The 18,545-nt window shown below is 38.9% G+C and overlaps 1 protein-coding gene across 2 annotated transcripts in view; it reads right to left on the bottom strand.

Annotated features, from left to right (window-relative positions):
- The window catches only part of peak1 (pseudopodium-enriched atypical kinase 1), a 152,791-nt gene that overhangs the window by 86,258 nt on the left and 47,988 nt on the right, over positions 1-18,545 (bottom strand). Inside the window, exon 3 of one of the 2 annotated variants that reach the window (XM_057836089.1) lies at positions 12,197-12,286. The exons of the other annotated variant lie outside the window; for it this stretch is intronic. The gene's annotated coding sequence lies outside the window, so the exon portion shown is untranslated. The remainder of the gene's footprint in view (positions 1-12,196; positions 12,287-18,545) is intronic. 2 annotated transcript variants of the gene reach the window in all.

Raw genomic sequence — 18,545 nt, 5'->3', positions numbered from 1 at the left:
AGCAACAGTGCAAACAATTGTTTGTAAGTATAAAGTGCATGGCACTGTTTTGTCACTGCCACGATCAGGAAGAAAACGCAAGCTATCACCTGCTGCTGAGAGAAAATTGGTCAGGAGGGTGAAGATTCAACCAAGAATCACTAAAAAGCAGATCTGCCAAGAATTAGAAGCTGCTGGAACACAGGTGTCAGTGTCCACAGTCAAGCGTGTTTTGCATCTCCATGGAGTGAGAGGCTGCCGTGCAAGAAGGAAGCCCTTGCTCCAAAAGCGGCACCTTAAGGCTCGACTGAAGTTTGCTGCTGATCACATGGACAAAGATAAGACCTTCTGGAGGAAAGTTCTGTTGACAGACGAAACAAAAATCGAGCTGTTTGGCCACAATGCCCAGCAATATGTTTGGAGGAGAAAAGGTGAGGCCTTTAACCCCAAGTACACCATGCCTACCGTCAAGCACGGTGGTGGTAGTATTATGCTGCGGGGCTTTTTTGCTGCCAATGGAACTGGTGCGTTGCAGAGAGTAAATGGGATAATGAGGAAGGAGGATTACCTTTAAATTCTTCAAGATAACCTAACGTCATCAGCCCGAAGATTGGGTCTTGGGCGCAGTTGGGTGTTCCAACAGGGCAATGACCCCAAACACACATCAAAAGGGGTAATGGAATGGCTAAATCAGGCTAGAATTAAGGTTTTCGAATGGCCTTCCCAAAGTCCTGACTTAAACACCATTGAGAACTTGTGGACAATGCTGAAGAAACAAGTCCATGTCAGAAAGCCATCAAATTTAACTGAACTGCACCAATTCTGTCAAGAGGAGTGGTCAAAGATTCAACCAGAAGCTTGTGGATGGCTACCAAAAGCGCCTAATTGAAGTGAAAATGGCCAAGGGACATGTTACCAAATATTAGCACTGCTGTATGTATATTTTTGACCCAGCAGATTTGATCACTTTTTTCTGTTCACCCATAATAAAGTCATAAAAGAACCAAACTTCATGAATGTTTTTTGTGACAAAGAAGTATCTGTTCCAATCACTCTATCAGAGAAAAATCAGAGTTGTAGAAATAACTGGAAACTCAAGAGAGCCATGACATTGTTCTTCACAAGTGTATGTAAACTTTTGACCACAACTGTATATTGACGTCGAGCTGACGGCTAATGTATGTAGTTAAAGTAAAATTAATTACACAGCTGATTGTTGGAACGGTGGCAGCAATAAGATTTTATCAAACGCAAACCATGAACATAAATTCACTGTGACATAGAAATAAGAGAGGAACGCATCAACACCTTGTTGTTCGTCTGAGCAGTTGTGGTTTTGCATAAGGTCTCGAAAACATCGACATAGGCCAAGACCTCTTGATCTGTTCACCATGTAAATCACACAAGGTTTAGCAAACCATATCCAGAAATATGAATTCACATGAACTGGTCTGATTTAATGCTAACCTGTGTGACAACTGCTACCGCAAATATACCACAATATACAACAGGAACTTGTGGTAAGTTGTATAGTTGTATCAGAAAGGATAAGACATACAAGTGACAGAAAATGTCACCGCTATACTGTACTGCATACTAGGAGGTCAAAACAGCATGTTTTGACACTCATTGTTTGAGTGTTAAAGTGTTTTAAAGTTCTGTAAATGATCTTCGTAACGTAAATAAACATGCATTCAAATGTTTATCCCACCCAAGGGTGTAGGTTTGCATAGTGACGGTAGGGACATAACACTACCAACTTTTCAGGATGCTCAAATTCTCCCCACAAACTTTTAAGCAACCTTATTTGCATTAGATAATGAGTTCAGTTAAACAGGTCATTTATATTGTCATCACATAATGTTGTAAGGATAGAATTGACCCTACCATTATTAAGTGAATTATTTTCATTATGTTCACACTTACATTTACCCCTTTTCACTTGCTGAATAATCAATTTTTTTCATCAAACACGTTTGATTGGCTGATGACTTGACCCACCCACACACACACACACGCACAACCTTGACAGAATTACATGTCTACAACATGGCGCCTCCTCAGCCCCCTTCGAAGAGGAGAAATATTAGATGTTTTTTTTTGGGGGGGGGGGGGGGGGCAGCAGCTCTAATTTTGCTACTGAAAGTCGGACCTGCATCAGAGTTAGCATAACATTAAACTGTTTGAACTTGCTAAACTGCAAAATGAGAGTAAGAAGCTTCTCAGAGAGAAGTGTCATCCTGTATGTGTTTTCTACTGTTAATATAATTAAACTTTGAGAGATTTAGTGAACTCTGCTGGAAACTATAGTAACAGAAAAATGTGAGCAAGAAGCTGCTGAAATAGAGAGATCCACAGTATGTATGTGTCAGTGAATTTTCATTTTTATTTTGTTTTTGTGGTCTGAAAGCAGCCCAAAGGGGCGGTCATTTTTTTTTTTTTTTAAATTGAGTTTGGCTATGTGTGTGGACAAAAGCAGTTGTGTTTTACCTGAAGGAAAATCCATTTTTACCTATTTTTGTTATTACCTGACAAAGAAGTTTTTTCAGTTATACTTATATTTAGTTTTATTTAGACAATGTTGAGTACTCTTCAGAAAAAAAAATAATTCCTGTATAGTTAAGAGATTATTAAGTTTGTGTTTAGGTACATTAAAATCATTTATGTTAAAATATTGCAATTTAAATCTGCTAATACAATCCGGACATTTATTCTGGAGGTTTTCAAAATGTTTCTTTAGTAGTTTTTGAGAACAAAGGTTTGAATCAAAGGGTGTATCACCTGAGACAAATACATAGGAAAGTTAGTATATGTAAGTCAATACAGATTAATTTGTTATTGATTATTTAGCCTATCAATTAATTAGGTTAATATTCGTGAGAAATGTAGCTCTAACCCCCGTTCACCCAATCTGGTTGGTCTTAATAATGTCACGTTCCAAGCAAAAAGTGTACATGCAGGTTATATTGTTATCGTCCCTACCAATGTTGAGATTAAATCTACCACCTTGATCCCACCACTCTCTAATATTAGACTATGACCGTCCGAAATGCCAAATTGGTTGGGCTCCAAAAAAAATTATAATTTTAAAACGGTTTTGCTCAACAATGTGAGCTTTGCAAAAACGTGCCTGTAAAAACTCTTTGAGATCAAAATCAACTGCTCACGTGGTGGTTATTTATAGACAGTTTGTTAACTCATTAAGCTCATTAAAATTCTTCTTATCCCCTGGTTGACTTTGCTGAAGTGGGACAAAAGATACTGCAAGGAGAAGCGAAGAGAGCATGTATCTCGAAACGTGTTTCTTGTAACTCCAACCAAATTAAAAAATATCCAGTTCAAAAAAAGAACAAAGACTGTGAACATCCTTTGAGCGTTGACCAAATTTTGAAATGAGGTAAAATACCACATTCAGGGAGGGGGAGGGGGGGTCCTTGTTATGCCAGTAGCTAGTTGCATTACAAGCATACATATTGCAAATTTATACGCGCCTAACATTAGGACTGAAAACGATCAATAAAATAGAGAGCGAGGCTTGAGGGCCAATGAGTTGACTCTTATGGATAAACGATACCAGGATGTGCTTTGCAACACAGATGTGGCATTAGCTATGATTGCAGCAGCTTCAATTTCATATTCATCAATAATGTGCGTCATTTGTATGCTACTCCATTCTGCTGATTGGCAGGTTGGTTTGCAGTATTTGACATTAAGTAAACACAAAATGACTCACTGATCTGCTCAAGGGTGCACTAAGCCAAGAACATGGAAAATGACAACAATATCACAATTTTTTCATGAACAATTTATATGATTTCTAAATTTCAGAAAGAGCTACAAACAGGGTGAGGGGTCCCGGTGCCAGGATTGACGGTGGGGCGGCGTAGGGTCGGTTGCCAACGGGCTTACACTCACAAGGGATTCACACGATTACTGGGTTCTAGATCACAGTGCTGATTTGTGTACACTCTACCCCTCCCAATCACTTATCTTATAGTCTCCCCCACTCCCCCCTCCCCTTCTTTCCCTGGTCAGCAGACCCCCCCACATGGTGTCAACTGGAAATACATCTAGCTGATGATTGCACCAACATATTAATAGTTAATGTCAGTGTTCAATGTATTTCCTGTTGTTGCTTTTCTTTTCTTACTTTTCTTGTGTTTCTTTTTTCCTATTCCCCCATAACCCCTTCCTGTTCGCTGCTTTGTCATAATAAATGAGGTATGTTGAATGATCACAATGGGAGTATGTCATACTCTCAATGTGAAACATTAAAACTGTTCAGACCAACCGAACACTTAGAATTCCATTCTCCGTGTCAAACAGCTGAACAGGACAGGTTTATATATAAAAAAAAAATTTTAAAAGAAAGAGCTACAAACAAATTGTTTTTCTGTGGAAAGGGGAGAGGGGACACTTTCTTTTGGTAGGTTCCGTTCACTTAAATAGCCACAGAAAACAACAATTTTGATAACCCATTACTAGCTAAAAAATAGGAAGCATTTATTACAGCAACAATATGTAACACCAATATAGCACATGTAAATGCAATGGAAAAACAAATTATGGAACCAAAAAAGGACAAAAGTCTGGTGCGGAGGGAGGTATTCACTATTCACCCCACCCTTCTAGATCCACAGAAGTGGCATGTAAACACAGCTGAAAAAACATGGAAGAAGGAGTGGGATGAACGAGGTCCAGCACAAGTGAAGTCACAACAAGTCTCTGTCTCGCACCATCTACATGAGACAAGACAATAGCCTGTTTAGTTTCGTTGATCTGTGCCAATTTTACATACCATATAGCATAGACAAAATATTGGCATATATCTATTTCAACCTCATCAAGTAATTTTAACTTAACATCAAAGAATGATATCAAATTTTTCACCCTGTCTTGACAGTAAAAACCACAGGTGGTTCTAAGACTCAACAGCTGAAACTTCAGCCAGTTTCAAGATTTGGACAACACAAGGTTGACTAGACAGTTAAACAATAGGTGGCCAGATTGAAGGCTTTGGCTCCCATCAAGTTGAAACACACAAGTGCGCAATAAATCTCAAAGATAACTGATGACAACATGCATAGTAACTGGATATGAATTCAAACACATTAGGGCCTCTGTAATAGCTTTGTTTGTTGATTTAATCCTGGCAATCACCAAATAATACAAAAAAAAATAATCAAGATTGATTTATAGTAACAATTCAATATGTTACAGCTTTTTTAATGGAAGCATTTATCAGATAAGTGAGAAAATAAATCACAGCATCTGAGCTAACTGTGAGGCAATGGCTTAAACGAATCCAATAAAAATACCCCGTGGCCAACCTACTGCCTCAATATGATCCAAAAATATTCAGACAAAGGTGAAACTATACATGTGTTTTAAATCGTTCAACAATGTCGTAATAGGTGTGTATATCATACAGCAGACACTGACACTAAAGTTGCCAGGGTAGTATGCCGTAATGTTCAGTGAAAGCCAGTTGCAGCATTATTCCACTTTCGCTGGACTATGAATATCAGAATTTTCTGAATATGGCTCTGATGCATTAATTTTTTAGCTGAAACGATTACTCGAGTAATTTGAGTAACTCGATTTTAAAAACTGATCGACGCATTTTCCCCACCTCGAGGAATTGTTTAATTTTGCCAGCTCTAAGCATTACGTTTTGCCCGGATTACTTTTAATGCTGCACAATACGCTGACGTCACATGCATACAGGAAGAAGGGAGAGGCGGCGGATATATTTGATTTCAACCACGCATGAATATAGAGGTAACGACGAACAAGCCCGACGAAAGCGAAGAGAAAAGTACAAAGAAAAAGAAGAAAATGTCAAAAGTGTGGGAGCATTTCAAGCTGGAGACCACAGTTTCATGTATCCACTGTAAGACAGCTGCATAACAGTACACCCGACCAGCCCCGGCTCCCCGAGCCCCGCTGACGCTTCCGCACCGCCGGCTTGACTTTGTGGCCAATGACCGCACCCAAAACCCAGCCGGGTGTCACCGCGCGACCCCGCCGCTTAGCCCCCGCTCCACCGAAGGCATCACGTTTACTCCGAGAGTGATGGAGCGATACTTGGGACAAGGTAAAATTAAGTTAACGTAGCGCTAATAAATAAGATTAACCTTACTGTACCTTGCTAACGTAACGTTAGCCCTGAGGAAGGCTAGGTTTCTTTTAATTATGACAACTCTCGATGCGTGACTAATGTGTCTTTCATACAGACTTTATTTAATCTGTAAAACACAGTGCTGTGAAGTGATGAGGGTATAAAATAAAAACATTCGTCCATCATCTACTGCTTAATCCAGGGTCGGGTAATAAAGCTAACTGTCAATTTTAGCTCGGGAGTCATTGATGGATAAAACACCAAGTAGCATTGGTGCCTAATGTGCTCCAATACAGCAGGTATCATACATTTATTTTGAACACTGCAAAAACTCAAAATCCTAACAGGACTTGCAATTTAGACTTTTTTTTTTTGCAATTAAACTTTTATTTTTATTTTATTTTTAAAACTAGCTTGACACAAATGGAAATTCAATTGAAACACGTGGGGAAAAACACCAAACTTTTGAGTAGGGGTGCACGATATCCATTTTTTGAAACCAATACCGATATCAATAACTTCCTGCACCTCAAAGCCGATACCGATAATCAATATATAATTTTTAAAATGCATATTCACCCGAGTTTTTGAACACCTGGAGGTTTAAAAAAAATAAAAATAATGGTGGATTCAATATACATTTGTCTTTGACCTCATCAGAATTTTCATAATGACATGAACATTATTACAGTGAACAAAACAAAGACAAGAACAGTCTTGACTTCAAATAAAGTGCCGATATTTATTTTTTCAAATAAATATAATTTGAGTCAATCACAATCAATTAGTCAGTATAATTGAAGATGTGTTTCCTGAACAATAAGCACTGAACTAAAACATAAACTAGGGGTGCACGATATCCATTTTTTGAAACCGATACCGATAACTTCCTGCTCCTCAAGGCCGATACCGATACGTTAACCGATAATATATATATAATTTTTCAATGTATATTCACCTGAAATTTTGAACACCTGTAGGTAAAAAATACTTGTGATTGATTCAGCTTAGATTTGCCTTTGACCGAACCAGAATATTCATGATGACATGAACGTTATTATAATGAACAAAACAAAGACAGCAACAAAACTTTGCACAAAACCCAATCCGACACCGTGCCAAAAATATTATTAATAGGGCCGATAATATAATATGTTATCGGATTTATTGGGATGACCTCATAATTCCTATTATCGGACCGATAATTATCGGACCGATATTATCGCGCACCTCTAACATAAACCCAACAGGAATTGTGCTTCGTCATCAGATAAAAATATTTGGTGCTACAGGAGACTGTTGTGGTCTTGGTCCATGAAACAACTTTCTTAACCTGGTAGACAGGTTAGAACAGCAAGCCTATCAATAACCAAAAGGCCTCTCGACAACTTACTAACTTATAACTAACACTGTAAAATGCAAACATTATATAGTAAGGTTATCACACATTCCTCATAACAAAAATATGGTAGAACAAAATGGATTAATGGCTTGCCTTATAATAATCAATATAAACGGCAGTGAGTGAACCCATATTCAATAAAGTATGAGCTTTCTCTGCATAGTATAAAATCCTACCAAGCATGCTGACAGGACCAACATTACACGACAACTATCACATGTATGCGTCGCATAGCACACTAGCTTGAGCTACTAGCCTTAAGCATTGGCTGGCTTCTATAACACAACAACTTATGAAGTTCTGTACATATGACCCTTCACCACCAAGGGTAAACATATATTGCACATCCATATGTTATAGTAAACAAATACTTACAGACATATAATTCCGAGGCGGAAACGTAAGTAACAGAAAGCATTCACGATTGTCAATGCTACCGCTAGACACAGCACTGTGTAAAGTGAATGAGTTCGTGGAACAAATTATAGATGCAGTGAATTATTCTGACCAGCAGGTGGCAGCAATGCCCCGCAAATGGTCAACTGATTTCCAGGCCAGCCAGCACAGAACATATTATCGGACCTATTAATAATGTTATTGGATTTACTGGGATGACGTCATAATTCCTATTATCGGACCGATAATTATCGGACCAATAATTATCGTGCACCAGTACTTTTGAGTGATGTGTGTTATCAAGCATCATGACAGTTTTAAGTAAGTAATAAGATTTTTTTTTTGTTTTTTGAGTGAGAAGTTTTTTGAGTGAAAGCAGTGAATTTTTTGTTTTATTTTTTTTCTAGTCACATCTGAGATGCAGTTGTTGGCTGCTTTTAACACTGTACATCTAGAATAAATTGATTGACATTGATTGTCTAAAAATGGTTCAATAGTAGGTGAAATGTCTTGTTTTCTCATGTATATTTATAACTGCACATTACCTAAAAATAAAATGTTTTTTCCGATCACTCGATGGAATTTTCAGTAAATACTGGATTACTAAAATATTCCATAGCTGCAGCCCTAGTTAATTTTATAGCATCTTAATGCAAAAGAGAATGAAAGCCCCATCTCACTCTTCTTTAGGGGAAATTGGACTCCAAAATGACTGACTTTAAATCGTGGGGAATTAACCAAATTAAATCAGATTTGTCAAAGCTTTTCATGGATTTCAAGATTAGCTGACCTGTGGTGCTTTATGAATTATTAATCAGAAATCTCTTCACTCCAAATACAGTACTGTGCAAAAGTTTTAGGCAGGAGTCTATATTTTTTTAATGATTAAATTTATTAGGATCATGGAAGCTTCCACTTGGCGAAAATATATAAATACAGTATATCCTGTATATACATCACATAATAAAAATATACAGTACTGTACATATTTGACTTGAGTTACATTGGATGTGGATTATTTACCAAGATTTAGAACATGGAAGGCCGTTAATTAACTAATTGGCTGCAATTGATGGCAAACAAAGTCTAACCCCCAAATTCCACTATCTCTGTGTGCTCTGCGCTCAGCTGCGTTCTGAACGAAATAACAAATACGTTTGTATTTTAATCAATACAAGGTGGTCCACATGACCTGCTCAGCTCCAATCCGGATCCGCATAAGTCCGTCCTCTCTGGTCCGTCAAAACTAAAATACGAATGAGGTCTATTTTCTGGTCCGTCAGCCTGCGGTCATGTTGTTTAGCGCTCACCAAACAGGAAGTTTAACGGCAGCAATATCCGGTCTTTCAAAGTAAATAATGTATATGGAAATATTATGCATCAAATTTTTACTATATTTTATTGACATTTACACAAAACAAAATGTATATTGGACATTTGCATGGGATAATAGTGCTTATGTGTTTCCAAACAGTAATGCTATAGTAGCGTCACTAGAAATACTTTCGGCGCCGCAATGATGCGGCAATGCGACGCTCCAATTGGTGGGTTACTGACACCACAATTTTATATAGTCATGAGGTGCAGGGCCTGTGTGAGTGTGGAGAAAAAGAAACAGTAAAAAGTGAGCTAGGCTTCTGTGCTGATTGACTGAAGCTGATTGCTATGTTTGCGTAGGTGCGCACGAGCGGATTTGTAGGGGGGTGGGCGTTGAGTCCGTAGGTTGTTGGGTGCTTTTGTGCGTGTTGAACGGAATTAAACTGTAGCTAAAATGTACTATTGCCCTTTGTGCATTTTTGGCCAATATAACATACGCGTTTTTTTCTGAAAATAGTAAGGGTGTAACGGTACATGTAATAGTATTGAACCATTTCGGTACGTGGTGCTCGGTTCGGAAAGGATGCGTACCGAACGAGTTTCTGACGTAATGTAACCCTTACTTTTCGAGGCTGTGAGTCGATCAGGTTAATTTCTTATTGTAGATTATATTTACTCTGTCTTCTCTACTATAATGAAGACCAACACGGTAGGACAGTGAAACCCAGAAACGTCAACAGTGCGACAACGTGGCCGCCGTGAGAACGCAGTGAAACGCGGGCGTTAGAGTCAATCAGCCAATGCACACCAGTCGCAGTGCGGCTGCGTGTTAGATGCGTCCCAGAAGCGGCTCAACGCGACGCACGCGAAAAGAACGGCCGTGTTTATTATTTGACGCGAGACGCGGCCCTCCTACGTCAATACTACTACTGGTAGCTAGGATCAGGCCGGAAGTCACTCGTGTAAAAATACGGTGGATCCGGTTGATTTTCAAACTTATATGCAATCGTAACCTACTTTTTGAGTCCATCAGATCTCTTGAGTGGGAGATCGGGGCGCAGTTGACTTGTCTTTGTTGATTTACTGCTGTCTTCTCTGCTATAATAATAACCAACACGGCCCCGTGTTCAATACAAAACCCTCCTACCACAACAAAACAAGTAGGAACTAATATTCACATAGGAACCAAAGTTATACAACATAAAATATACAATATAAATGAATACTACATCACATTTGTAAAATATAAACACATAATAAAATAAATAATAGTCCATTTAAATAAAATAAATTGAAATGAGCTAAAACACACATCCTGCTTACACAATTAAATTTATTAATTTCTGTTTGGCGCTTTAACTTGAGAAAATCCACCAATAAAGCTTTTGAAAACCGTTCTTAAGAAAAAATAGTTTCATTGAGGCATTTCATTTGTAAAATACATGTTAAAATCTTTGTCATTGGGACTGCTTTTCTCTTTAGCACAGGACTTTTTTTTTTTTTCTTTCTTTCAGAAAGAAAGCTGACCAATACGCGGGGTCTGAAAGGCAAATTGTTGTTGGACTATCTTTAAATGCCCGCTACTTTTTAAGCAGAATTCTAGCTTTGTATAGGCTAATGTTCGTATTGTTGAAAGCACAAAAGTGTGTAATAAAAAACTAACACATTTACATTTTGCATTTTGTTTTCTTACTGTACCAAAAATGAAACGAACCGTGACCTCAAAACCGAAGTACGTATCGAACCGAGATTTTTGTGTACCGTTACACCCCTAGAAAATAGTTACATAATAAACTTTGTGTTGATCCATTTTGTTTCCTCCATTTAGCGAATGCGTGTCTAGAGCAGGGGTCGCGTTAACCGAATATTTTCCGTCGTTGACCGGTTTTTTAAAACGGTGACGGAAAAAAATTGAAGTCCATCTGTCATTTTGACAGGTTGCAATTCACACCCCAGACCACAGGGTGGCGAGTGAGCATATTAATTAGCTATTGTCTCTCTTGATGCATGACGTCGTTGGCCTTACTCGGAAAAATGTCAAGGCAACTGAGTGTCTTGTTACTTCAAAAAGCCCCAAAACGACGATGGTGTTGATAAAAGAGGTGAAAAAATAGTGTGGCCGCAGAGCGCGGATTCAGCCTCCAGAACTACATCAAAACGGCCATGAGAAGTCGTCTGTCCGAGGCAAAAGTCCAAAACCTCATGACAATAGCCTCTGCAGCAATCCCACTTGAGGCATTTGATTATGCACAAGCGGGCACGCAATTCAAGTCCATGCGCACCAGGAGAAAGGTGTGAGACTGCGTTCAGGCCACAGCAGGTGAACTGTTAATTTCATTGTTCCATATGTAGCCTACCTACTGGGGCCACAGTCAGCTGTTTTTGTCACTGCGGAGAAAAAGTTACATATTCATCTGCTTGATGTGTGATGGCACGGGGTGGATTCTCTGCTAAGCTTGTTCGGACAGAATATTAATTAAAAATGGATGAAAATAATGACATATTCAATAGTATTTAGTTATCATTTTAAAAAATTAAGTGAAGGGGAATTATGACTGGATTTTTATCACCCTGTCAGTCAAAATGACAGACAACGAAAAAGTCTAGCGCAACCTCTGGTCTAGAGTCTGCGGAAGTACGGACTGCACGAGAGATGTATGCAGTGGGCATTGGCGTCGCGGCTCTCACACAGGTGGTCCGCATCGGAGCTCCACACAGCTCACACGGAGATAGTGGAATTTGGGGGTAATCCATTTGAAACGGGCCACCAGCACTTTTATTTCAAATGGATTGGACATCTACCCCCGTCAATGTCAGCCAATAAGTTAAATAATGTCATGTCTAATAGTTTAGCTATCGAACATTGCAAAAAAACAGTACAAAGATCAAACACGCCACAGACCAAAACATCAATTATTCCTTTGTTATAAAAGCTTTCATGAGGAATTTAAGCATCCAAGAAACAAAAAAACAAACCTTACCCTTTGTAATGTTGCCCTAATGAAGATCAGCTCTGCATTTCCTCGTTCTCAAGGGACAAAGTGGAACCATACCACTAGCAAAGGCTTGGCCTAGGTTTGAAGGATAGAAATGGCACGACATGAGCACTGATGACCTTGCACGTAATGGTACATTCCTGTCACACTACAGGGAGTCCTCCAGTTACAATGTCCTCAACCTTTGATTTTTCGTCTTTACCTCGTCTGCATATAGTTCCCCAGTATCCGCGTTTCTGCTTAGCTCATGTTTAGTGCTCCTCTGTATTTGTGTGCCGGGAGTATTTTTGGCAATTATGGCCCAGAAGTAGAAAGCTGGATATATTACAAATACCATGGAAACAAAGCTTAACATCATAAAAAAAACGAAAGGAGAAACCAACGAACATCAGTAAAGATACGCTGCTTTAAGAGAGAAAGTCAGTGCACATGCGTCCTCCCGTTCTTGCTTCACCTCTTATCAGTAATGGTAAGTACAGCATCTTATATATTTTTTTAATTTTATTGCATTGTAGCGTCTACAAGTACAACGTCAACTTTGTTAGAATTATCAATGGCTTATTTGCAACCGACAGCACGAAACACGACTACTGTATGCCGTAGCAGACACAAACAAGAATTAAACCAAAACAGCCTTCCCGGACCCCTTCTTCTCAATTCTCCAGTCAGTCAAGTGGTGTATTTAGGGACAGCATCTAAATCACTCTACACCAGGGGTTTTCAACCCAGTCCTCAAGGCACACTGTGGGTCCTGGTTTTTGTTCCAGCCGATCCAGCAGAGACAGTTGAACCAATGAGGCTTCTGCTAAAACAAGCCACACCTGACTGCAATCAACTGATTGCACTTGTAAAACACCAGATTGGGGAAAAAGTGTTGTCATCTTGTTTGGTAAGAATGAAATCCTGCACCCACAGTGTGCCTTAGTGGAATAGGTTGGGAACCCCTGCTCTACACTTCGACATTGCCACCTGATTCTTTACAGTACTTCAGTTTTTCAATAATGCGGAAAACACAGACAAGACTGAAAAAGCAGTTTTTGCTCTTGCACTCCTCTTTAAAAGAAACTGCTGTATTTTAAGCCAAAAGAACTGTTGTGTTTGATAGATCAATATGTCTATATGTTGCCATAGCAGATTCATGGCGCATTTAGCCTCCGAACAATTTTTAATTTGTATGTTTTACCCTGGAAACCCCCGTTTACAGACGTCGCGCAACCGCTTTTGTTTCAGCCCAGCCATAATAAGAAGTTACGTTATTAGGGCCCGAGCACTAGGCGTGCGATGGCCCTATTGTTTTGCAAAGGATTTTTTTTTTTTTTTTCAGGGCAAATGAAAACGGCCAATTTGGAGGCCTGAACATGCACGAAAAGTCACCAAAATTTGCACATACGTGCGGAAAATTGTAAATTTTGATAATTTTGCAACGTTGAAAAAAAAATGTAAAATGGCTCAGTGGCGCCCCCTTGAAATTTTAAAATTGGCCTATAACATTAGGGTCTGTCAACATAGAGCAATGAAATTTGGGGAGTCTATACCTTGTCCAAAACCGCTCCAAAAAAGCATTGGCAACCATATTCCAAACCCAACAGGAAATCGGTTATTTTGGATCGAATATGAAATTTTTATCGATTTACAGGGTGCACATTTGAAGCCTTTTCGCCGAGGGAGTTAGTTGGATCATCTTCAAAATTGGTAAGACTGTTCAGGAGACATATGAGGTCTTAAGTTTTTAAAATGGTGCGTTTTCATTCACGGGTCTGACCTGGGCGTAGTGCCAAAGTCGGCCATTTTTTCGGCAAAATGACAAATTCAGTAAATGACTAATAGTTCCTTCACACAACGTTCAGTCTTTTTCATATCTGGCATGTATGTGCGACATCCCACCCTTAACACGAGTGCATTGAAATATTACCCATTAGGCCTAGCGCCCCCTAGTGAGAACAGGAAATGCCTTTTTTTACGAGACAGGTTCCTCCTCCAAGGAAAAAAAATCTGTTGACCTCAAACCAGCATCAGGGGAGCCTTAAGACCTGTGTTCAGGTGCCTGATGAAAAATATTGAGGTTTCGTTGAAGCGGAGGGGTCCAAACAGGAAAGTGAAAATGACCGTCAACAATTTGTCTCGCAAAAGACTTTGAACAGTCATAACTCGGCAGATATACAACATGTCTGCGCCAAACTTCCCGTGCTTGTTGAGAGTCATACTCTGAAGGCTCTGGTAGGGGTAATTTGCATCAACTCTACAGTGCCAACTAGTGGCGACAGAAAGGAGTTTTAAAAAAGGCCTTTCCTATTGGGTTTTTTCAACGTAGAGCAATGAAATTTGGGGAGTCCATACCTAATGCAAAACTGCTCCAAAAAATCTCTTGCACCCATTTTCCAAATCCAACAGAAAATCGGTTATTTTGGATGGAATGTGAAATTTTTATCAATTAACAGGGTGCACATTTGAGACCTTGTCACAGAGGGAATTAGTTGGATCATCTTCAAAATTGGTTAGACTATTCAGGAGACATAGGAGATCTAAAATTTTCAAAATGGTGCGTTTTCATTCATGGGTCTGACCTGGGTGTGGTGCCAAAGTAAGCCATTTTTTCGGCAAAATGACAAATTCAGTAAATGACTAATAGCTCCTTGAAACAACGTTGAATCTTTTTCATATCTGGCATGTATGTGCGGGATCCCACCCTTAACAAGAGTGCATTGAAATATTACCCATTAGGCCTAGCGCCACCTAGTGGGAACAGGAAATGCCTTTTTTTACGAAACAGGCTCCTCCTCCAAGGAAAAAAAATCTATTCACCTCAAACCTGCAAGAGGGGAGCCTTAAGACATGTGTTCAGGTGCCTGATGAAAAATACTGAGGTTTGGGTGAAGCAGAAGGGTCCAACAGGAGAAGTAAAAATGACTGAACCCATTTCGTCTCACCAAAAGTTTTGAACAGTCATAACTTCTACAACACATCTGCGCCAAACATCTCGTGCTTGTTGAGTCATACTCTGAAGGGTCCTGTAGGGGTCATTTGCATCAACCCTAAAGCGCCAACTAGTGGCAATAGAAAGTCACTAATTTTTTCCAATATATGTCCAGTTCTTTTCAGGTTGGTCATTGTAATTTCAAGACCTTTTGTAATACTTATTTCACGGCCCATGTCCACATGTCTCTGTCTGTTGCCGTGATGACCTTTTGTTCGCCATTAAAAGGAAATATTTTTTTTCAGAGACTCAGGCAGCTTATAGAGCCACAGAATTTGGCACACTTGGTCAAATTGGCCCAGTTAGAAGATTCATTTTGGTTTTGAATAAGGGCTTGGCTGCACAGCTCAGTAGCGCCTCCTTTTTTGTAGTACTCTTTCCAATAGGGGTTTTTATCTATTAGGTGTGTGAATTTAAAGAGGCGACTTTCGAGCATGTGAGGTTCTAATGGGATGATTAGAGAGGACGATCTGCCACCACCCTGACTTGCACACTGTCCGAGTTGCGTGACGTCCGAGTTGCGCAAGATTGCGAGGGCCCGTTCAGTCCTGCTTGCAGGCCTAGTTATATTTATTCTCCAAAATGTCTGTCATTTTAAGCCTAGAATCATTAATTTGTGTCTAATTTTCGTTTGAAAAAAAAAACAAAACAAAAAAACGACTTTTAAAAATTATTCACTCCCACATTTAAAACTTTTAAAGAAATTACGTCACAATGAAAAAAAATGGCGTCTGTAAAAAAAAAGTCACGGATATCTACCTCATAACTATCGCTTAGTTGTATTTTTTGTTACTGTCACATTTTTTCCGATATTTTAGATGATAAATAATCGATCCAAACAAAGAAAAATGGGTAAAAAAAAAATTCAAAAGGTAAATATATGAAAAAGCAAATCTCGACCACTCCTGTATGTCTGCGATTTCTGCATCACGACCCTTGTTATATTACCATGTTTTCATGTTTCACCCATAAAATCCCCAAAAAATCCAGCTGTGGCCATTCACAGCTGTGTCTTGACACTTGGTAATACATGCTACATGGAGTATTTGGATCGAAACAGGTAAGTATGTGATCTTGTTAAAATCATGGCGTCTTTAATTATGCTCTCTCATGCTCTCACCTTCAGTTAGGGTTTTGCTGTTTTTTTTTTTCTTTTTTAAAAATGCCCTACTGTTCAAAATTTTTCTTCCCCCAGAAAATTGAGATTTTAAGCTTTCCAATCATGTATCACACGTGCATGCCGGACAATTTTCAAATTTGGCCAAATCAGGGGTCTCAGAGCGGAACTTCAAGTCACCTGAGTGTTTTCCGCCATAAATATTTTGATGTAAATTTCGACTTTAACAGGGAAATCCTACTAGCGCGGGAATTCGGGTTACATCGATATCGTAGGAATAGATGTCACTCCTAACTCGAAGACTCCCTGTAGCTTAAAGGTGTTGGGGAGATTTCACCAGGGTTGAACTGTACGAGCATCATAACTGATTCCAAATTGTTATTTTTCCTCATTGTTTGATTATGAGTCAATGCAATATCCATTGAGTTATCAACAGTATACTGTACATTCATAATTCTAAACTTTGAAATGTATAAACTAGGGGTGTCAAACGATTAAAATTTTTAATCGAGTTAATTACAGCTTAAAAATTAATTAATCATAATTAATCGCAATTAATCGCAATTCAAACCATCTATAAAATATGCCATATTTTTCTGTAAATTATTGTTGGAATGGAAAGATAAGACACAGGATGGATATATACATTCAACATACGGTACATAAGTACTGTATTTCTTTATTATAACAATAAATCAACAAGATGGCATTAACATTATTAACATTGTTAAAGCGATCCATGGATAGAAAGACTTGTAGTTCTTAAAAGATAAATGTTAGTACAAGTTATAGAAATGTATATTAATATTAAAACCCCTATTAATGTTTTCGTTTTAATAACATTTGTAAAATTTTCAATCAAAAAATAAACTAGTAGCCCGCCATTGTTGATGTCAATAATTACTTACACAATGCTCATGGGTGCTGAAGCCTATAAAATCAGTCGCACCCAAGCGCCAGCAGAGGGCGGCAAAACTCCGAAAAACACAACAAGTACACCTTTCACTGTGCTGTCATTTTAATCTGTTTGAGCGGGGCATTTGTGCGTTAATTGCGTCAAATATTTTAACGGGATTAATTAAAAAAATTAATTACCACTCGTTAATGCGATAATTTTGACAGCCCTAGTATAAACCAATCCATTTTTGGCTAACAAATGAAACTAATGCTTAGGGGAATGTAGAACATTTGATAGTCATCAATGAGGCATGTATGACTCTCTAAAAAGAAATCCCTTTCATTGTGGTCTTCTAAAAACCCTAAACAGCTGCCCCTTCTTGCAGTCATCTTTGGGATACTTGACAGAAAATGGGAGGGGACGAGATGGGAACACATGTTCCAGACATCCACTCAGTAATTGATCTCCTTTGACCTTGTCTTTCTCTGAGGGCTTCAAGGGTAGACCATTTTTTACGACATTCCCTCTACAATTCCCCAAAGCAACATGCTTTCTCCGGCTTAATTGATTCAGACCACATCGATATGGTCTTCACTGTAGAACGTTATGCTGTTTTAATGGGGATAAATATCGCGGCCACTCTGTGAAAATTGTTGCAGTAGAACTCTGGAGGCCAAAAGCACTGGACACATGCTAATGCATTTATCAAGGACAATCACAGCAGGGAAACCCATCAATCAATACGAAGAGTAACTTAAAGAGCTACGGTGAGTCAACACAGTGTAATCTTAATGGATCCACACCGCCGGTCAATACAGCATGACTTTTGCAGTGCAGAGCTTTCAGCAAAGCCACAGTCATCTAAACACATCATTAAAAAGTCCCTTCCTGGGGCGGACAGTTTTGTTTTATCTTTTAGAAATAAGCGTAAAATGTCAAAATGACTTTCATGGATGCTTGGGAGGTACTGCATTGTTTTAGAAGTCCAGTCTTCATTGCACATGCCCGGAGCCATGCTAGAAAAATGAATAATGTATTTTTCCTAAACCAAATCTATAGAATCTAAGCAACTTTTACCACGTCTGTTTTATGGATGTTCCAATTGGATCTTGCCGCATCTGTTAGAGATTTTAGCCACAAAATACATGCAATATTACCCTTTTACAGTTGTGATTTAGCCACTGCTGAGGCATATTTTTTTAAGGGAATCATTTTCCCAGACAACCCCCCTGAAATTCACTAATGAGGTTCCTCGGGCTAATTCAAGAGAAAGAAAAAGTCGATGGCCTATTTAAGGGAGCTGTTGAGCCAAATGCAGCTAATGGCTGTGCTATCAGTGAATCAG

Source organism: Corythoichthys intestinalis, chromosome 5, assembly GCF_030265065.1.
Source record: "Corythoichthys intestinalis isolate RoL2023-P3 chromosome 5, ASM3026506v1, whole genome shotgun sequence".
In the NCBI taxonomy this organism is placed as follows: Eukaryota; Metazoa; Chordata; class Actinopteri; order Syngnathiformes; family Syngnathidae; genus Corythoichthys; species Corythoichthys intestinalis.
The sequence above is the reverse complement of the archived record's forward strand: the minus strand, read 5'-3'. Positions and strand labels throughout refer to the sequence as shown.